This window comes from Corvus moneduloides, chromosome 2 (genome assembly GCF_009650955.1).
Source record: "Corvus moneduloides isolate bCorMon1 chromosome 2, bCorMon1.pri, whole genome shotgun sequence".
Lineage (NCBI taxonomy): Eukaryota > Metazoa > Chordata > Aves > Passeriformes > Corvidae > Corvus > Corvus moneduloides.
In genome coordinates this window covers 85131479-85148754 of record NC_045477.1, presented here as the reverse complement: position 1 = coordinate 85148754, position 17276 = coordinate 85131479, and the positions used below count along the sequence as shown (strand labels likewise).

The 17276-nt window shown below is 40.0% G+C and overlaps 1 long non-coding RNA gene across 1 annotated transcript; it reads left to right on the top strand.

Annotated features, from left to right (window-relative positions):
- The first annotated feature begins 12218 nt into the window (after positions 1 to 12218).
- Positions 12219 to 14236, top strand: LOC116436590. The gene is made up of 3 exons (XR_004237041.1): positions 12219 to 12300; positions 13333 to 13623; positions 14121 to 14236. It is a non-coding gene; the product is annotated as an uncharacterized LOC116436590 (long non-coding RNA).
- Positions 14237 to 17276: the final 3040 nt, after the last annotated feature.

Sequence of the window (17276 nt, the reverse complement as noted above, 5' to 3'; positions counted from 1 at the left end):
TAGACTCCAAAAGGGCAACTCCCCTACTCCCCTTCCTCTGCCCCTTTCGGTAAGTAAATGAGATACTATGAGTTGAAATAAAGATTTACCAAAAGCAGAATATCAACAGCAGTATTAGTAGCAAAAGTATACAAAAGAGAAGGAGTTTTACCCACAAAGGGGTATTCACCACTGGGAATGTTGCTGTGCCCATGCCATTGGTACCTGGGAAATAAAGCCAGTATGCCAAGGATAGCTCCCACAGATCAACATTACCCCTGCCCCCAGCCTGAAGACAACAGAAAGAAGGGACATACAAACCATGGAAGCTAGCTCATCCAAATGGGGATTGTGCAGCTGCTCGTTGGGCTCAGTTCTCTGCAGCTGCCTATGTTGCTGCCTCCAACTCTGCCATGTCATGTGTGTGTGAGAAAAACATCTCTGCCAGGGTGCTGACCCTACTCTTCCCACCCCTGCTGGCTCAGCTGTGCCTTGGAGCTGTCAAGGCCATATTCATGCTCCAGAGACAAATGGGATGGAGGGCAGAAGGGACCAAGTTCCCTGGGGTTTTAAGGGCTGCACTCCAGTGAGCGAGACAAGGCAGCCAACTTCCAGTGCCAGTGCCCAGCTTTTCTTGCTGAAATCACATCCCCAGCAATGATGTGGGTGGTATGGAATAAACAGCACTAAAAACTCCACCTCCTTTCTCTGTAACCAGGACAAACTGTGGCTTTCAGTTCTCCATGGCAGTGTGGACAACAGTGGGACACAAGAAATATGCTGCAGGCAACATTGCCTGTCAGGCTGGAGCACAGAAGCCCTGTAAGATTCCTGAAAGCTGTATCAGAGATCTTGCAACAGTATGTTCTCAGTGAGCCACATATTAGAGACCAGCGCTCTAAAACCAACAGGTAAAGAAAACTTTATTTGTTTCTGTTGCTTTTCTATCTTTCCAAGATTGCTCTTTGTTTAGAAAAACCTGAGAAAAATATATGAATATGGTTGAAATTTTAGCTGTTAAACATCTATTAGATGCTTCTTTGTCATGGTCTGAAGATGTTCACTGAAATGGTTTTGACACCGAACCTTCAATATTTTTTTATAGAGCCACTTCCTCAGTCATTATGCTCTCCCTTAATTGGAGTTAATAGAAAATTGAACCATGAAAATATTTACTACACTAAACAAGCAGCCTCAGCTTGACAGAACTTCTGCCACAATTCAAAATTACCACCATGACTACATATGTACATAAAAGGGGGTTGTTATTAAAAGAAAAAGATAGAGGACTCATACAAGATAATTTATATTTAAAATTGAGAACACCAAAGAAACTAAAAGAAAGGGGGTTCAGTGTCTTAAAATATTTCAAAAGAGACTGATGCCTTACCCTTTCAGTTGCTTTATTAGTATTATAAATATTTGTCCATATGCATGCTAAACCTTCTTAGTATCTGCTACATATTAATGTTCTGAGGCAATACTTGTCTTTATATTTATCCTCTGCTTTTTCCCTAGATCAGACATGCTACAGAAAATACCTCCTTCATTAAAATCAGTGGTTATCGCAAATTTCGGTAGTACAGTGTTTCATCCTCATTCCTGAAAGTAAAAAAGGAGAAATTGTTTTCTGCTGAGTGCCTTATATTCATCCTGACACTAGCAAGCATTTCCTTTATTTAATTTTTGCTGAAGCTGAGAATGCTGGACTATTAAAATGGAAGAGCTCCAGGGCTGACAGAGTGTTCCTGGCAGGTGGTAATAGCCTGTTGTCATATGGAAGAAATTTTACTACTATTCAGCCCCAGTCCAAATTGGTGATATAAAATTAGGCATGAAAGTCACAGAAAAACTTAGTGTGCATGTAGATAAGATGCATACCTGTCATGACAGATAAACGTGATTCTTTAAAGCTTAAAGATTATATTTAATTGTCTGTTGTACCCTTAGTCTCAATTCAAGAGCAAAACAGAGAGTCCTGGTCCTGGGACCTGAACCATTTTAATCCCGTTTAAATGCAAAAATGCAAAAGGAAAAAAAAAAAAAAAAGCATACTGACCCCCCCAAGCAAAACCTAAGAAACAAACCAAAAAACTCCCACAAACAAACAAAACCTGAACCAAACCCCAACACCAAAAAAAACAAACAAAAAAAAAAAAAAAAAAAAAAAACAAAAAAAAAACAAAACAAAAAAAAAAAAAAAAACAAAAAAAAAAAAAAAAAAAAAAAAAAAAAAAAAAAAAAACAAAACAAAACTCCGTACAAAACCCGTATAAACAGAAATCAAAATAAAACCAAAAAAACAACTGAAACAACCACCTCCTCAAAAATGACTAAGTAGGAAAATGAAGGAGCCTTGTTTTCCCCTCCCTCTGTTTTCCTTGATGTGAGGTCAAGATCTCACATGCCATTCCTTATAGGTAGTTTTGAATTGGGTTAAATCCCACCCACCAAGAGGCATAAGAAGTGGTAGTGTCAGTGAAAAATTAAAAAATGCAAGGCTGAAAAGTGGGTGGAAGCACTCCTTTGGGGGCCAGCATTGTTTCAAACCCTGAAAGTGTACAGGCATGGCAACATCTCTGAGGCCAATTACACATCGGTAATACATGCAATTCCTCTGGCCCAGACATAGAAGGAGAAGGTTTGTGAATCCAAAGTGGATGAAAAAATCTGCCTGTAAACTGAGTCTAAAAAAAAGTGATTTGCTTTCTATCTGTGTAACTCTGTGAACCAGCTAATTTAGTGTCTGACATGCATCTCGTTGAGCCACAAGCAAATGGTTTTGTCAAGTAGAGCTGCAGGTGTTGCCAGGTAGAGCTGTAGAAGAATGTGCCTGTAGAAAGCATAACTTAGGATGATTTATATAGGAATTTGTTTTTAATGCTCTTGTATATAAAATGGGATAGTGTCTGCTTATCAAGATTGCTGTAAGATTCAGTTCAACATATATCCTAGTGATTCCCTTTGAGACCTCAAGATGGAAAGTAACATATCTGGAAAGCATTCTTTCCAATTGTATTTTATTGAAGTTGTTACTTTCTCTTTATAACAAAACCCTGAGATTCTCAAATCCTTGTTCCCATTTATAGCAATCTGGTTTAGGAAAAATAACAGGCAACAAATCACTACTGAACAAAGGAGAATAAATCCCATTCTGAAGGAAGCTGCACTGAAATTATCATTGAATTTTATCCTTTGATTGTAGCAGTTCTGTTAGGTCCAGCATGCAGAGCAGTTTGAATTTCCCTGTGGCTCAGTGGTGCCTTTTAGAAGTTTTCCTTCTAGGTTGTGTCTTCAATGAAAACCTCATGGGTGAACAGAAGTTAGCATGGGACCTAAATACCACAAGCCCACAGAGGCAAATGACTCACAACTATAGTAAAGAAAGAGAAAGAGAAAGAATAACAGGAGCTTGGTAAAGAATGCCAATAATGTGTATTAGAGCCACACTGTCTGACTGAACTTTTTCTTTATTTGTTTTGTTTTCATTCTGTGATGTAGAAAAAGATTAAGGGAGAGACTGCAAGCTTTGGTCATTTAACATGTTATGTTAAATAAATAAAAAAGTTTTATGATCCTAAGATATTCCTGAGAGTCCAGATTGTCTATTACAACCTGCATTTTTCAGTATCCAGTGTTTTTAATGTTTCCATTATTTTATGTGCAGCTTCAGGTAGTTTTGAGCAGTGAAACCTTTTCAAGCTATCTTTAGATGGGTAATGTAAACCCAAGGAATTACTAATTCTTAGTCACATGAAAAATATGAAAGTTCCCTACATTTCTACCTGTCCCATAATGGTTTCTCTCAGGAATGCTGAGAATGGAGTACTTCTCATAGCCAAGTCAACTGTTCATAGTGTAAAGGTTTAAACTGACTAGCTCATAAATCTGGAAAGGTATTGCTGGTATGAAGTCTATCCATCACTCCACATTCAAAGATATTCAGGGAAGCTTAAATTGTTAAAAATTCTTACTATTTACTGTTGTAAATATACAATCTGCAAGAATTCTTCTCAGGAAACTGGTCTTTCCTTGGACAGTGTTGATTTACTTTCAAAGATTTAAATCTTCCTTTGTATCAGAGTATTTGATCCTTGACACTTGAAGAAGTTTTGCCTTCTTATATTCAAGATGATGAACATGATACTTAACTTTTGCATTTTTTATTTCCAAATAACAAGTCCTGAGGAGGGTTTGACTACAAAGCTTACGGTTTTCTCAGAATAATCCTTTTCCTTGTAGAGAAAGTACATATACTCTTATAGAAAAAAGTTCAAGATTAAAACTTACACAGTACAAAATTCACATAGTACAGATGAATATTGAAATTGACATGAAAAATTACCAGATCATTCTTATAAGATAGTATCTAGATACCCTCCCATGAGCATCCATAGAGATGGTTTATAAAAAGCACAACTTCTAGCTGGAAATGAAATGGTAATAGGATATAAAAAATTGTTCAACGATATCTTCTATTTAGAGATAAACTGAAAGTGAAATTTGGTCATTACTCTGAATTAAAGTACATGAAATAAATAACCAAGATTTTATAATGGAGACATTTTAGCAAAGAAATTCTGTGTGGAAAGAAGAGTCTAAAAAGGAAGACAGAAAAGTTCTTTTCCCGCCTTATAAAATTAATTGAGATGGACTGAACTGCAATGTGAGAAAAAAATTGCTTTGCAATGTTTTCATGTACCTACTTATAACGTTTATTAGTAAAAAGTTTCTGGTACACCTCTTCCTTATAGAATATTGTATGTGTTACGGCAACATTGGAAATTAATATTACAAGCAAGACTGTGACAGTAATGTTACTGATATTATGTAATGCCCAAATCAGATAAATGAAGATTGTTGTGAAAAAATACATTTAAAAATTCATGGAAAAAAAAAATTGTGCAAATGTATACAATAAAATATTTGCTGGTTATTTGCCTTGTTTTGAAATACCTATGCATGAACTTAATGGAACAGTTAAATTTCAATTTAAAATATTAGAGCTTAGAATTCGAAAGTCGTATTTGAAAACCACATGGAGTCGGGGTCTGTGTAGGTATTAAGGCAAAGGCTAGTGTGATTTTTTGTCTATCACAGGATGAGCACTAACATTAGGAATCTTGTTGGACTATGTTAGAAGAGAACACAACACCCAACACACACACACTTTTTTTTTTTTTAGTATCTGTAAATAAATCTGATGATCATGAAGGAAAAAGAGAGCACTACAATCTAAACGACTCTATTATACAATCTAAATATCGTTTACGTATTTTTTTATTGGTGGTCATTTTACACTAGACTGGAATGGTGGTTGACAATAGCATTCCAATACTCCAAAGTGTAGTAATCTGTGCAATTCACTTATCTAGAAGCTTTACGTTACATAAAGCCATAGTGAAAGTAGAGAAATATATGAAAATAACCTGGATATTCTGCAAAAGTAATTTCAGCCTCAGACAGCTGTTAGTATAATGGGGATTATTACAACTCTGCTTGATCATGACTCTCAACTTGATATACTCCTCTAGCCATGAGAAAGCAGAGATTTAACTGGCAAAGAAAGAGGAAAAAAAACCAATGAATTAAAAAAAGTTCTGTTTTTAATACATGTGCTAAAAACATAGTGTCACTGAAACTTCAGACGTGAAAAGGCTTTATCTAATTACTTTGAGTGGGTGAGATGAAGAATGGGGAAAAAATTACAAGAATGCATTTTGTATTCAGGTAAAATTGCTGATGTTTATGTGCTTAATGGTGCTTTAAATTTCCTCTGTCAGTTTTTGTTACTAAAAGTTTAACCAATTGTGTCTATATAAAAATGAAGTAGAATTTGAACTTTTAAGGTTGCTCATGCTCATTTTTATGTTTAATCATTAGACTATAGAGAATTAGCATGGTAATAGCTGAGATTTGGAAATCAGAAAGTGTATGCTTTGGTACCAAATAGAATAAACTTTTTAGAAAGATGAGAGAAAAAAGTAGAGGAAATCAGGAGGCATGAGAACTGGCCTGTGAGTGCAGAAAGGCTGCTACTCCACTGGCTGTCTTCAGAGACTGTAGGGTGCTTTAAGAGTTCCATAAGAGACAAGTAACTAAAACCAAATCTATTTAGATTCAAATTACCTCTGGAGTCTGCTTTGTTATAAGAAATCAGGGATTTACAAGCTAAAGCTGTACATAGAAGCTGTACATTTTACAAAAAAAAATTTATATGCTTGATTCTTGTGCTTTTTTGACAGGTGATATTGAAGATCTGAGGGAAAAATGCAGTAAATTTATTAAAATGCTGGAATTTTTTTACTATTTCCTCCTCCACTGGAAAAACATTTAGTACTTCTGGCACAGAGTATAATTGTTTTTGCATTAAACTGTCACAGTCTTGCTTTTCAGGTATGCCATATCTGTAAAAGCAAGATGCATTTGCTGAAAATACTCTTAAATTATGCTAAAATTTTCCCTGAAAGTGTTCACTTCTGTAGGCCTCCACTATTGCAAATCATTTTTTAAAAATAGATAATATCTTTATTTCTTTGGAAGTCTGTTTCTGAACAAATATGTTATAAAGCAGTCCTACTAATCCAAATGAATAGGTAATACAGATCTATGATTCTATCAGTAAATACATAACACAATGGAGATGTCCTGTTTCTTGTTCATTTAACTCTGTTAGCTTTAGCAGAATCCCAGAATGGCCTGGGTTGGCAGGGACCGTAAAGATCATCTAGTTCAAACCTCCCTGACATGGGCAAGGGCACCTTTCACTAGACCAGGTTGCTCAGACCCCCATCCAGCCTGGCCTTGAACACTTCCAGTGATGGAGCATCCACAACTTCTCTGAGCAACACGTTCCAGTGCCTAATTAACCTCAAACTAAAGATTTTCTTCCTGATTACTAATATAAACATACCCTCTCTCAGTTTGAAGCCATTCCCTCTTGTCCTGTCATTACATGGTCTTGTAAATAGTCTCTCTCTATTTTTCTTGTAGGCTTGCTTCAGAAGGTCGCAATTATGTCTGCCTGAAGTCTTCTCTTCTCCAGGCTGAACAAACCAATTCTCTCTGCCTTTCTTCATAGGAGAGGGACAACATCCCTGTAATTATACTGGTGACCTTCTCTGGACCTGCTTCAACAGGTCAATGTCCTTCCTGTGCTGAGGATCCCAGAGTTGGATGCAGCTAGGAAATTGAACTATGTAAATGTACTGTTCTGACCTCTGACAGTATGGCAAGGGCATTTTTGTGCTCCTGTCTCTTAAGCATTTTCTTTGTGGACATTAGGCCTTTATGGGCCTAATCCTGTATGACTATGCTTGCACACAGGTTTCAGCGTATGCAGGATTTTTATTCAAATACTGGCTGCAATTCTATCTGCAAGGCAACAAGCAAGCAAGAGACAAAGTCAAATTGGTTTTGTGTCCTTGTTTTTTCCCCCAAATCCTCCAGGAAATCCACTACAGGACAGATCCAAACCTGGAGTACCTGGAAACGGGTATATGGATTTTGATCACTTGCAAAAGTTCGAGTGGACTGTTTTCCAGCAAGTACTCAACAATTCCAGAGTTATGAGGTCAGTTATACCCACAGGCATTAACTCTTCAAATCTATAAAAATTTAAGCATTGTGAGACTATCCTGACTCTGGGGAGAAGTACATTGTAGCTCTAGGAATGCCACCTTCCATCTAAATTTTTACTTTAGATTTCAAACAGAGAGAGGTGACAGTGGCCCTGTTTTGCTTATGTTGGTCTAAACGTACCTGTTGAAACACTTTTGAATTCTCAGGTGACTTTAAGTGCTAAACCACAATATGATTTATTGCTACGTTGTCTGTCTTCCTCTAAGGAATCTCCCAAAAAATGACCGCCTGCAGAAGACCTCTGCTTTCATTTAATCTGAATGGTATTTGAGAACTTCCAGATGGCTCCAGACCGCAAGAGTGGCTTCTCCCCCAATTCTGGGAAGCAAGACTGCACCTAATCGCAGCTACTCTTGTTGAGAAATCCCTGTCTTTCCAGTACTATGCTTTCCCTATGCGCACTATATGCACATGTAAGAAGTATTTGACTTTGAAGAAGTCTTTGGCCTTCAGTGGAATGTGTTCACTTTGTCTCTCTTCTTACTCAGTCTCCCTAAACTTGTCTTAAGTGTGAGTTGGCTACAGAGTTATGCCTTGTCGACAGCCTTTCTAGGTGACACAATTTGCCTGCATGTAATAACAACAAAACTTTCTATACCTGACAACAAAAAAGCATAAAGCGATGTAGGTTTTTACTGAATAAGTGCTTTCATTGATATCAGATACCTCCACTGACACCACATCCAACCTCTTTGAAAGTCCTCTGAAATGAATAGTCCTCTACAACTACTGAATGGATATTTGTCCTGTAAACACCCACAGCAGACAGGCTTCTGCAGATTATGAACCATGAAAAATACAGACTAGTTTGATGGCTTTGTCCATTCTGTGTTTGAGATTCCTAGATAGTGCTATTATGCATCCTACTATCTATATTTCAGATGACAGATGACTAACAAGAAGATAAGTGTTGGGGTCTCTCCCCCGCCGTGTAGCCCTGGGAGAGGGGCCCTGAGGGCACAGACACGGGGTTTCCCTGTCCCTGCTCAGCCTCGTTCCCATGGGTTGGTTTGTGTTCCCTGCGCGGGCAGAAGGACCCTTGGTCCCGTGACTGGAACAGTTCCTGGGCAGAGCTCCGGCCATGCGGCTGGAGAGATAAACATCTCTGAAACAGCTATCAAGAATCTGTCTGTCCATATATATTTCCTTTCCACGGGACTCCTGGTTTGATATATGCGTGTTGCAGGATCCCCACTGCAACAAATGGTGGAGAATGCGGGCAGAACGATCCCCGATCCCTAAGCGACTGATTTGTGTGAGTAAACCCTGGAAACTTTGGATTCCTCTTCTTGGTTTTGCTTTGCTATTCCATATCTAAACTATGGAGGAACCGTGGGAAGACTCTTGGCTCTCAGAGCCGCATATGGACATTTATCTTAAACTTAAAACGATTCTTGAACAACGATTTGTAAATTTTAGCTTGATTCAAGCTCAAAAAGAACTGAAACACTTCCTGGCATGGTTGTTTAAGAACTTTTTCTATGTTTCTTGGGATTTAATTCTTACCAAGGGCTTTTGGAAAACCGTTTGGACACAGTTAATACTGGAGTCAAAATATATGCCGATGGAAGAATATTTTCGTGAATATTATTTAGTTACCGAGACTGTTGAGCAATGTCAGCTGTGTCCTGGCGAAGGGAAGCCTGGTGCAGGGACTGTGCGGCCCAGGCCACGTGCACCGAGCGCTCTGCGAGCAGCAGCGAGGCAGTTCCCGCGTGCGGGCGGAGCCACGCGAGCCGCAGTGTCGGTGGCGGAGCGAGGCGCGGCGGGAGCGGCGGGACCCGGCAGTGCCCGCCCGGCCCTGCGCAGCGCGTGGTGGAGCGAGCCCCGTGAACGCCCGACCGAGAGGGGCGGCGCGCGGGCGGCGGCGGGCGGCGATGGCGGTGGAACGGAGCCGCGCCGAACCGAAACACGCGCTGGAGCAGGGCGCAGGGGGGTCGTCGCTCGGGGGCCTGGCCGAGACGTGGATGCAGCGCCCGGCATCGGCAGCGAAGCTGCGACCAGAGGAGGCGACGCACGGAGAACTGAGCGGCGCGGCCCGGCCCGGCCCGCGCAGCCCCGAACGCGACCCCGGGAAGAGCGCGCAGGCACCAGCAGCCCCGACAATTCCAACACGGGAGCGACCGAAGGAGAGAGCAAAGACGCAGCGAGACAGAAAACAGCAGCCACTCGGAAAAAGGAAAAGATCATAGAAACTAAGATCTTAGGGATAGTAAAATGGTATAATGTTAAGCAAAATTATGGTTTTATAACAAGGTGTGACAACCAGCAAGACATATTCGTGCATAGAACTGCTATTAAAAAGAATAACCCTGAAAAATGCATCCCAAGCTTGGGAGATGGAGAGGTGGTGCAATTCAAAATTATACGAGGTAGAAAAGGGTTACAAGCATCGCAGGTCACTGGGCCTGATGGTGTTCCTGTAAAAGGCAGTATATATGCAAAAAATCGTAGTCATGTTAGACAGTATCTCTATTGTAAGTCCCCCCTACAGTCTCCCTTTCCTAATCCCACCTTTCCCTTTTACCCTATGTCCTATTACCCCCAGTGTATTCCCAATCCGTTTTTTCATCCATGGTTTCCCTCACAAAACCATGCTTTTGCCAATTGTTTCCCCAAAAATCCCTTTCCAATGCCGAGTGGGGGATGAATAAGGGGGAGGGAAGAAGTTAAACCCTCTCCTGCCTCAGTTTCCCCACAAAGCATGCTCAGAGAATTCTGTCTCCCTTCTGTCAGCCCTAAGATGTTCCAGAGAATCTGTTTGGACATTTAAAGACTCAGGAGGGTGGCTTGTTTTGTTCTGAAACTGTTCTTGTTATGTTTATCCAGTTGTTTTCATTCTCCTTTTATTAAAATAAAACGGGTGAGGTGTTGGGGTCTCTCCCCCGCCGTGTAGCCCTGGGAGAGGGGCCCTGAGGGCACAGACACGGGGTTTCCCTGTCCCTGCTCAGCCTCGTTCCCATGGGTTGGTTTGTGTTCCCTGCGCGGGCAGAAGGACCCTTGGTCCCGTGACTGGAACAGTTCCTGGGCAGAGCTCCGGCCATGCGGCTGGAGAGATAAACATCTCTGAAACAGCTATCAAGAATCTGTCTGTCCATATATATTTCCTTTCCACGGGACTCCTGGTTTGATATATGCGTGTTGCAGGATCCCCACTGCAACAGATAAGATGTAAATGATCTCACTTAAATCATCATAGCAATCATGATAATGCCATTTACCTAATGGTTAAAAGGTAAATAACAAACTTGCAGTGCTGCTGAATCCATGAGTCCATTTGCTCCAGGATGCTTTTGGGTTTTTTTATGAGCACTGTGGAAGACCCATTAACAAAATTAGTCACAAGTTGCTGCTTTGTCTCTGTGTTCTTATGGCAAGTTCTACCTTCCCGCAACCTTAGGTCTCTGGACTCCTTCATCATAATGTCCTTAGACAAGGTCATATGTGATGAAGGGATAGGGAGTGTCATTTAATGTCAAAGAAAATTGTTCAAGAAAATGTTGGACAGTGAAAGCAGGGCTTGCTATGTTAGCTGAAAATATGTCTGAGTTAGAGCTTTTCCTACATGACTAACTTATTAAAACTGAGCTACAGGTAGATACTGCAATCTTTATATACGTAAGAGACTATTGATGTTACTCATGTAGTAACATTCAAATTAGAGTGTCATCAACCATCAATATCGTCACTAATGTCTCACTAGTTGGCTGTACAAAACAACGCAAAACAAAACAACTAAGTTCAAAAAAAAGTAAACTATTTCCACTATATACTTCTTTTATAGCTACATGATGACAGAGGTAATAAAAATGGACTAGTTTTTTTTTAAAAATACGCTCATTTAAAACTTTTGTTTACTTTGTTCTTAATCTAACATAATACTCTAAGAATCCATATAAGACTACATAAAATATTTGGTGGCTTAAGGGAATAGTGCTTGAGTAGGAGTTTTTCTAAAAGTTATTAGTTTAAATTTTTCATAGGTTCATAACAATTTTTAACTCTTTCCCAGGAATTTTAGGTCTTTCTATGGCCTGTAGAAAGTAAGACTGGTCCTACAATAATTCCTACTTCAGCATATGGATGTGTGTTTAGTGACTTGGCTGGCACAAACAGAGAGGGACTAGGGTACGATTTGTCATGGCTCCAAGCCACATCAAGTATTTATCAGGAATGAGCTTAGTGCTAATTGTGAATACTTGGGATAGGACCTTGACTATATACATGAGCCCCAGTGACCCTGCCCAGCCTACCTGGGCCCCTTGTCCATGCAACTCAGCCTAGGACACCCAGTCAAGGTCTGGACTACACAGTAGTCAGGTCAGTGTAGCAATGGGGAACAAAGACGACAGACCCCCTTGTATGTCCCAAGAAGATCCATTTATTTCCAAAATCACCCCCTCTTTATACCCTTAATGCCAACTGAAACCAAACCAAAGCCTAACAGAACTTAGCAGAAGGGCACCCATTGGCTGGCACAGCTGCAGTGCCGCTGTCCACACGTTCTATCACCCAATCAGCTTCCTGCTCACATGCTGTCCACGCGCTCCTCCAGCCAATCACAGTCTCACTGCCAACTGTCACTCAGCCGACTCTCTCCTCACCCACAACTGCCTCTCACCCCTCACCCGACTTCCAACCATCCCGCCCGCAGCTGGGCCTTTCCCACAGGGCCTTCTGGTGAGCATAAGTCTCAACACTTTAACAAATATAATCCCATATTCCACAGGTCAGCACCCCGCATCATCCCCAGCTTCTCCTGACTTGTTCGATAACCCTGTATGACCTGGGATCTGATCCTTTCCCTTGCCTTTGCCTCCTTGTTGTGGGCCCTGTTAGTGTCACTGTCATCATCTTGACACTGCTTCCCTGTTCAGGCTCTGTGAAAAAGTGCACTGCGAGGGTGAGGCCACTGTCCTGCTTAAGTGAGGAACAGCTCATTTCAACCTCCAGCTTCTCACTCTTTGTGGAGAAGCCCTGCTCTGACTCTTCCCTGACATGAGGCACCTGCCACATATCTATCAGGTGTTAAGAAACAGATCTTTTTTTCCCAACTGTCTGACATCTACTTGCCATTGCTAAAAATGATCTGTACATGTGTAGAACACTACTTCTTAGAGGGATGCTCTATCTGGAGTTCTGGTATGTGACTTATGTTTGTTAATAGTGGGAGAGGAGCAGCCTTGAGCACACCAATGATTGATTACCTTAGTGCATACCACACAACTAAGTATTGACCCCAGGTAATGTTGGCCCAAAGGCAACATTTGTAATTTGATGACTCAGGTAGACTTGTGAGGTCCTATCATGAAGCCAGTCCAAAATCCTAACTGTGATCACTATTAGAAAATGCAGTAGATAAGACAATGACAAAGAAGGACACAATTATGTGTGATCTGATTAATTGACATAGGAGATAAAAAACTTGGTAATGTGAAATGTGTGGCTTTAGATGTGAACAGATGTAGAGGTGAGATGTGCTAAGGTCCACCTTCATGTTACTTAAATGACTCTATGAGCCATGATGGGACACCCCATGATTTTGCTTTTCCACGAGCGTGCACTTTGAAGGATAAAAAAAGGCACATTTTTCACAGAGTCAAAACCTGCTCATTCAAACTACAATTTTATAAATGAAAATGCTGCTACTTAAGTATCTTATATTCTTACAAAATTAATATCAAATTGTTCTCCTCGCTTGACTCTTTGCAGCCCCATGAAAATTCTCTGAGGCTTCAGTCATGATGGAAAAGTTGAGTTTTCAGTAAGTCTTCCACTCTGATGTGCACATTCCTACACACACTTACTTCATCATAACAGGGATCATAACAATCACAACACAGTACCCAGCTTAAGAAGAAGCCCTTCAGATGAAGCAACAGACTTATTGTATGAATACTTCAGCAAATATGCACACAGCCACCTGACTATATGATCTATGACCTCACTTCATGTAATTCCAAAAGTACATCAGTTTTCACCCATCCACAGCAATTTTCTAAGGTGAGCTGCATTTTGTATCTTTCTGTTTAACAAAGATGACACAATAGCCAACTTACTATCACAATTATCAGACCAAATCAATGTGATTTTAACCTCCCAAAGTCTATCCTTTAACTTGTTATAAACAGCAATGAAAGATGTGAATCTGGAGCAGCATGAGATGGTCTGTTCACACTGTGCTCCTTTTTACAGCATCTTCCCCTGCTGTTGTATGATTTTCCTCAGAGTGGTGATAAGGTTAACATGCAGGAAAAAACTGACCTATTTAGTCACTTAATAAAAGCCTTTAAAATCTTAGGACAAAGCAGTCTAACAATGCAGAAAAAAATTGAAAAAAAACCCCAACACCCAGTATAAAAGAAGGGAAAGCACAAAGCAGGTCATCTGATTTGCCTTGCCAGTCCTTTAAGTAAGATGTAGAAAATTTATTAAAAATCTAATATTGAAGGGAATTCATGTTTTTACTGTGACATTTACAGGTATTTTCAACTTTATAGGTCAAGTTATGAAAGCAATCTCTGGAGAGGAGAATTTTGATATGAAAGAAAAGCACTCATTCCTTTTAATGCATCAACCTTTCTAATATATATTTTTGGTTATATCTAGACCTTCCCTTCAGGTAAGCCTTAAGTATATATCCTTTCTCCTCACCTTCCTTGTCTTCACAACACATCATAACTGATACTGTAAGGTCTTAACCTCATACAGTTACAGGGATGCTGAAGCTGGAAGGGATCTCTGGAAATCATTAGGTCTAACCTCTCTGTGCAGGTAGAGCTACCTAGACCCTGTTTCCCAGGATCATTTCCAGACGGCTTTTGAATAATATCTCTAATAATGGAGACTGCACACCATCCCTGGACAATCTGTATCAGTGCCCAGTCCCGCTCAGTGTTTTCTGATATTCATAGACAAAACAAAGAGAGCAGGGAATTGATTAGAGACAGCCAACACAACTTCACCAAGGGCAAATCATGCCTGATTAATCCAGTGACATTCTATGATGGAGTGACTGTATCAGTGGACAAGGGAATATTTATGGATGTCATTTACCTGGACTTCTGTAAGGCCTCTGAAATTACTCCCTAAAACATTCTTGCTGTTAAACTGAAGAGATAGGATTTTGATGGATAAAGAATTGACTGTACGGTTGTATCAAATATTACACTCAATGGCTGAATGTCCAAAGTGGAAAGCAGCAACTAGTGGTGTTCCTCAGAGGTCTGTAGTGGGACCAATACTATTTAATATCTAAATCAATTACATAATAGTGGGACTGAGTACACTTCCAGCAAGTTTGCACGTGACACCAAGCTGAGTGATGCAATAAGTTCAATTGAGGAAAGATCAGTACAGACTATGGGATAAGCAGATTGAGAGCAGTCCTGTAAACTGGAGATAGTCATGAATGAAAAATTGGACTTGAGCCAGCAATGTGTTCTTGCAGTCCAGAAATTCAATCATAACATAGGCTGCATGAAAGGAAGTGTTGCCAGCAGTATCAAGAAAGTGATTCTTCCCCTCTGCTCTCATGACACCCCACCTTCAGTCCTGCATCCATGTCTGGAGAAAGACATGGATCTGTTAGAGTGGGTCTGAAGAAAGGCCATGGAAATACTGAGAGGATTGGAATATGTCTCCTATGTAGAAAGTCTGAGACAATTGTGGTTGTTCAGACAGGAGAAGAAAAGGTGCTGGGAAGGCCTTATTGGTGCCTTGCAGTATTTAAAGGGGGCTTATAAGAGAGATGGAAAAAGACTTTTTTTCCAGGACCTGTGCAAGGGGAAATTGTTTGAAAATGAAAGAGAATATATTTAGATTGAACTCAAAAGGGCATTTTTTACAAGGGTGATGAGACAGGGTGCCCAGAGAACACGTGCATGCTCTGCCATTGCAAGTTCTCGGGGCTGAATGGACATGACTTTGGGCACCCTGATACAGTGCAAGAGGTCCTTCCCAATAGTGGGGTAGTTGAAATAGATGATCTTGAAAGGTTTTTTTTATCAAAGAAGTTTGTCAAGCATGCCTTCCTTTTGTTGAATCCATGTTGAGTACTTCTAATGATTTTTTTCCTTCACGTGCATGTAAATGGTTTCCAGGATTCGTTTCTCCATCACCTTCCCAAGGATCAACATGCACCTAACTTGCTTGCAGTTCCCTGGGTCGTCCTTCTTGCCCTTTTATAAGACAGAAGTGAATTTGCTTTCTTCAAGTCTACGTCATACCTTCCAATCACCATGATTGATCAAATACTATCAAAAGAGTGGTTTTGCAATGCATCTAGCAGCTTCCTCTGAGCTTGTGGGTGCATCCTGTTAGGGCCCACGAATCTATACACGTGCTTAAGTATTAAGTATTCCCTGACCTGATCCTTTTCAACTAAGGGTACATCTTCCTTGCTCCATATTTACTGTCTCTGGGACCTGGGATTTCTGTCCTCTGGTAGCCTCTGGTATTCCAAATAAAGACTGAGGTCTCCAGAATTTCCTTTCTATGAGAATAATTGTGAGAGGGAGAAGAAGCCTGAAATCTTCCAGGTCTGACTCTTACACCAAGGCGGTGATTTGCATTAAACAGAAACATAAGAAATGGAAGATATTCCTGGGTCCCCTAAAACAGAGGGGAAGGCCTTATGCTGATATAAGCTAAACCAGACATATAGCCAGACAGATGCTACCCACTTTCTGTTAATTGTTTTCTGATTTTATCTCTTCCTCTTTGAATCATTTTGCACAAGTTATGTCACTGGAAACAAGACAACAAGTTGATGGGTCACAGAAGAACTCAGATAAGTCTGTATTAAGGTAATTTATTTTTTACCAGTATCCTTTTAACAGTATCCCTCTAAACTTTCACAAATTCTTTCTGGTGTTCCTCTGTATTTCCTGCTGTTTTCAGGAATCGCGGTACACTGTTTCTCAGTTCTCAGATCCTTCTGTGACTGAGATGCTTAGGGAAAACAAAACAAAAGAAAACACCTCTGAAGAATGGATGGCTTAATCTATATTCTTAATATACTCTTGAGGAGAAGATAATGACACTGAATATTCATTATCACCTTTATTTTTATGACAACTTTTATGAGAGTCCAAAAACAAGATAGCACTTAATCTCCCATAAACAGCTGGCAAGAAGATAGCATGATGAGTTTAGGCTGGTAAGCAGGAAAGAATGCATTACTTTCTTTGAGACAAAACTCATTTCCTTTTGCTATTTTAAATAATACTCTAAAAAGATTTGAACAGGAAGAAAGAAATATTTATGTCAAAAGGAGTAAAAGACAAAAGTCAGAAAAAAAGTTCCTTTGCTATGCATCAGACATGAGGCTTCAAACTTTTTATGTCAGGTTATTAGTGGTTCTTAAAGGATAAATTTTTCATGATCCCCAAGGGTCATGCACTGGAAGTCAAATATCAGTTCTGTTTTTTCCAGTATTTAGTTTACATGTAGACTGTTTATCTGTTTCAGCTGAGGTAAATGTGCTTTCTTTTTTCATGCTTTTATCTTTCTAGGTTTTGTCTTGTTTTCTCTTTTTTGATGGATTTTGAGAAGGAAAGATTTTCAGTGGTTTAAAATTTCTACTAAATTTCTACTAAAAACTACTACGAAGAATGTTTAACTTTCATATAAAAAAGTGCAGTTGTGTTGACTGT